Source organism: Triticum aestivum, chromosome 2D (genome assembly GCF_018294505.1).
Source record: "Triticum aestivum cultivar Chinese Spring chromosome 2D, IWGSC CS RefSeq v2.1, whole genome shotgun sequence".
Taxonomy (NCBI): Eukaryota; Viridiplantae; Streptophyta; class Magnoliopsida; order Poales; family Poaceae; genus Triticum; species Triticum aestivum.
Genome location: NC_057799.1, coordinates 583,448,955 through 583,454,416, shown reverse-complemented (window position 1 = coordinate 583,454,416; position 5,462 = coordinate 583,448,955).

The following is a 5,462-nucleotide window of genomic DNA, read 5'->3' as shown; positions in this document are numbered from 1 at the left end:
GGAGTTGCCCTCCGTTTTATGGAGCATCAACACTACTCCTAACAGGTCTACTGGCTTCACGCCTTTCTTCATGGTTTATGGAGCAGAAGCAGTCCTCCCCAGTGATATCCGTCACGATTCACCTCGTGTGGCGGCTTATGTTGAGACGGATAATGAACAGGCGCGCCAAGATGCTCTGGACTTGTTGGACGAACAGCGTGATGTGGCAGCAGCCCGTTCAGCAATTTACCAACAAGACCTGCGCCGTTATCATAGCCGCCGGGTCAAGTCCCGGGTCTTCCAGGAAGGTGACCTGGTGCTCCGGCTCATCCAGGATCAAACAGATGCACACAAGTTATCCCCACCTTGGGAAGGGCCCTTTGTGGTCAGTAAGAACTTGCACAACGGGTCATATTATCTCATTGATATTCGGGAACACAAGGATTCGCGTAAATCTGAGGAGGAGACCCGTCGGCCATGGAATATAGCTCAGCTTCGGCCTTACTACACTTGAGTTGCCGGCTCTCGTGGTGTACATATCTATCTCAGACATGTATATATTATGATAAGCAATAAAGCAGGACCTCTGTCCTTTTTTCTCCTCCAATTATGTGTGTCATTTTTTACATACTAATTTGAAAGGAGGATCCGGCTTATGATCGTATTCGAGTCTAGCCGTATGCAGTAAGATCACTTGGGGGCTTCCTGTTCAAACATGGGTCGTATTCGAACCAAAGAGAACATAGCTGTCGATACCCATTTGATTGGCAAAGTGCCGGGCTCATTGCGAGGTTGCCTTTGGTCATATTTGAATCATAGTGTAACCCCTCTGAGAACCGACGTGGATCGTATTCGAATCAGCGTCGTTAAACAATTTTCAGAGTCACTTGGGGGCTTCCTGTTCAAACATGGGTCGTATTCGAACCAAAGAGAACATAGCTGTCGATACCCTTTTGATTGGCATCGCCACACCCACTGGGGGCTATATGATCGCATCCGAATCTTAGCTTAACCCCTTTGGACCGGGTTTCTGGTCGTATTCGAACCGGAAGCCCCAAGTTTTTATCTTTTGTCACAAGTCTGCTCTGATCATGTCTGCCGGGTCTCACTTGCCGGTTTAATTTTGGTTTATCTTGTCAGTTGAACATCATGGATGTCATCAAGACAGGTAAATTCGAGTTAAGGTACCAACCAAGCTACCCGGGTTATGTAAACCGGAAGTATGCTTACAGGCTGTTAAGTGTGTTATCACGGTTATGTTCCGAGTATAGTTATTTAAAACCGGACGTGGGTCATTTAAGCCAGTCTTTTTGGTTCGTATTCCGGGTTATCCATTTCAAACGCCTGATTTTCAGGGCGGTAAGCCGCCTTGAGACTTGTGATTTTCCTTTCTATGCAGATACTTGAAGGTACTTTTTTAAGGTTGAGAAGGACTAAGACATGATTATGACCCGGAGGAGAAACAAAAGAATAACTTCAAAGGGGTTTCAGCATTCATTATGTGCACGATGGCACGGCAGAGATAAATTGTTGCACTTATTCTATTACAAAAATCCTTCAAAGTCTCAAGGGTGGAGCGTTGTTCGGTGAACCGCCAGCCGCTTTATGACGCCTGCTGAGTTGACGTCCCCGGCTCGTCTTCCGCTCCGGCTGATCCCAAGACCATGAAGGTTGACGACTTCCAGTCGATGCTGCTGAGAGCTTCGAACTGGGCTTCTTCGTCAATTAACCCGGCCGGGTCAATCTCGGGGGCGAAGGTGTGCTGGCGAGCCGGAGGAATCAGACTGAGAGCTTCATAGCGAGGGGTTGGAATCCTCTGATTCTCCGCGTTGTACCCCGGCTGATACTTGGTTAAGTCGGTGTCGTTCCCGATGATGGTGGCCACCGGACGTACAGCCTTCACACATGCCGCGAAGTCCTTCTGGTCGAAGGCGGAGCCGTCTTCCTTCAGGCTGGGGTAACCCAAGGCGATGTCTGCCGGGTCTAGCTCCGGCAGGAAGGCTTTGGCCCAGCTCAGCGCGGCAATTGCTCCGGATCTTGCGGAGGCTCGGCGTAATTCCTGGATCCGCTGTGGCAGGACAGCGAGCCGGTGCAGGACTTCGGCCAGATGGGTTGGCACCTCGTTGGATAGGGCCACCACAGCTAAGGCGCGCTGTGACCCGGTGTAGAGTTGTTCCACCAGGGTGTACACGGCCTTTAGTTTGGTGACCACGCTCTGGTTCAGGTTGGCGCTTCTGGAACCTGTTTAACAACATCAGATGACCCGGTGACAAGGATGAATCAGGAGATGTAAACATTTTAACATGGATGAAAGCCGGTGAGGTGACTTACCAAAGATGGCAGCTACCATTTGGGACACTTGGCGCTTTAGGCTGGAGAGTTCGGCAGTTTTTTCGGAGAGTGCCTTCTCCGCCTGTTCCGCCCGGGTTACCAGTGCGGCTTTCTCTTCAGCCCAGGCCTTCCGCTCAGCATCAAATTCGGTCTTCAGTTTTTCTTGAGCAGCGATGCTGGAGACAAACTTGGCGTTTGCCTTCCGGGTCTCCATCTCTTGTGCCTTCAGCCGGCTCTTGAGATCCGCCAGGTCCGACTCTAATTTCTTGCCAACGGCCTGCATATATTTCTGGGTTATTAACAGTCATTCTATAAAGTCCCAAGTGCTTTCCAAGCAAAGACACTTGGCACTTGGGGGCTAATGCATATTGAACGTATCTATCTATGTACGGCCGGCTCAGTTCAGTAAGCCGGAATCTAAGTCTACAACATATTCAAGTATAAGTCCTAGACTTGGGGGCTAGAATGACAAGGATCACTATGCAGAAAGTAAGAAAACAGCAGAAGGTTACCTCAGATTTTTGTTGGATCTAGTTGACCATGGCGATCTCGGCGTCCCGGCTCTTGTGAACTTGGCTGATGTAGCCTGAGACAAGCTCTCCAATGCTTAAATTGGTGTAGCTGGAGAGATCCAGATTCACCCGATGGGGTTGCAGCAACTCCCCCTTCGCGGAGCATTTGGCCAGTGCGGTCGGCCTCCCCGGCTCAACATACTCCGTCCGGGTAATTACCACGTCCGGGTCGTTAGCTGGTGGGGCTAAGCCGGAGGCCTCCGGGTTAGCTGACGCTTCGGTTGTTCTCTTGGTGGTCGGGGCAGGGGCTTCAGGCGCCGTGTCCATGGGAATGGTGGCTTCGGGGGCGGAGGCGGCTGGCGGCTCTTGAGCCGTCGTCTCCGGCTCAGGCAAGTCTGGCACTCCGGCTGACCTGGTCTTCTTTGCTCTTTTGGTGAGCTTTGCCTGGGCACTGAAAAGACAGAAGTGTTAGGTATACAAAGAGTAAGTACAGACAGATAATGTAAGGAGATTGTTATTACCCGGGTGCAGTTTTGAAGGCCGGCAGACTTGACTGCATGGAGTCACCCGAAGAGGGGGAGGTCTCCTGGTAATTGGAGTCAGAAGAGTTGAGTGGCTGACGGATGACACCCGCCAATGGATGAAAAGGGTACAGGTGAGAAAAAACCTCAGTACGATGCTTCCTTGTTGCGTCGGGTAACCCGGCGGAGAGGTCGGTGTCTTTGCGGGCCCGGGTGTGACGCCGGCTTTTATGAACCTGTTGCTTCAAAAGAAATTGAGGGTCTTGATGAGCTAATGGATGAGAAAAGCTTACTTTCCGGGTTACTCTTCGGACTTTCAGTTGTGGCAAAGGCTCCGAGTTGGAGGAAAGTGATGTTACCTCTTCGATCACCGGGTTACTGGCGCCGGTGTCATCCTGTCAATAAGCAAGTGTTGATAAGGCGGATAGCATCATACAACATATACAGCAAGAATTTAAAAGGTTTAAGGGTTACCTCTGACTCGGAGCTATCGCTTAACTGCATTAGCTCCAAAGCGGTGGGTCTGCTGCCCTTCTTGCGAGGGGCGGCTTTCTTGGCGGCCTTTTTCGCCTTCCTGGCCTTCTTGGCCGCCTCATGGTCATACTTGACCCGCCAGAATTTATCATCAGCCTGAGAAGTACAGTAATGAAGTCTTAAAATGGTTCAGAGCAAGGTGACATGTAAAAGAAGTGGAAAGGTTAAAATCAACGGCTTACCGCTGGGGCTGGATTGGTCTTGCAGAACGGGGCTAGCCCGGTTCTTCCACAGTCTGCCAGGCTCTCGTTTAACAGAGCCTTGGTCTCTTCTTCAGCAACGTCTTCTGGAAGATCATTGCGACTATGCCTCTGTGGGTCATCCTTTCGCCCGGTGTACTCGCACATTAAGCCGGGGCGGCGGCTCAATGGGATCACCCGCCATGAGATCCAGACCCGGACTAGATCAATTCCGTTCAGACCATTGCCTAGCAGGGCCTTGATCTTGTTGGTCGTTGGAAGTAGGGGATGGCGTTCCGCGGCAGTCAGTTTGTCGGATAGAGGATGAGTCGGCTCCAGGCGCGTTGGGCGAAAGCCAGGCAGCGGATTCTCGTCAGCCGGGGATGTATCTTGGCAGTAGAACCAAGTCATATTCCAGTCCTTAGGATGGCTAGGCGGCTCTGCGTAGGGGAACAGACAGTCCCTGCGCCGTTGGATGGAGATGCCGCCTAATTCCAGACTCGGCCCGTTGGCACACTCATTTTGGCGATTCAAATAAAACAGCTCTCTCAAGAGCAGCAGACTCGGCTCTTCTCCAAGATATACTTCACAAAAGACTTGGAAGTTGCAGATGTTGGATATGGAATTGGGTCCTATATCCTGAGGTCGAAGGTCAAAGAAGTTGAGCACATCCCGGAAGAATTTTGAGCCGGGCGGTGCGAAGCCCCGGCTCATATGGTCCGCAAAGATCACTACCTCCCCATCCCTCGGCCGTGGTCTTTCTTCTGACGGATCAGGGGCACGGTAGGACATCACTTCCTTCCTGGGCAGATATCCGGACTTAACAAAGTTGGCCAGGGTCTCATCAGTGACGTTGGATCTCATCCAGTTGCAAGTGATGGGAGCTTTGGGAGGCATGGTGACGGTTGGTGGTCTATGATAAAGAGAAAAGTGTCCGGGTTAATGATAAGCCGGAGATTGTCATTCAAACTATAATGACGGTTTATGAAGGGACTAATGATATATATATTGATACAGTGGGTTATCTAAGCCGTCGGGGCTTTCAGGATAAGTTTGTCATCTACGGCTTACTGCGGTTAAGTCGGAAGATTCTACAGAGCATGGTTCTCTTTAAACTGGAAAGTTCTACGGCGCGTGTTTTCTTTAAGTCGGAAATATAAGCCGCTAAGATTCAAGGGCTGCAGTTTTTACTAAGTGTGGTAAAACAGATTTCACATATTACAGTAACTTTTTCGGATCAAAATGGTCGGGCGAGATGAAAATTTTCTAGACCTAAAGAAACAGAAGCAGGAGAAGTTCTTAAGGTGGAACATGGTTTTTAAGCAGTAAAAAGAGGATTTTTCGCAGGTGGAATGGATCTCGAACATTTACCGCAAAGGTTCTACGAAGAGTTAAGATCAACGGGG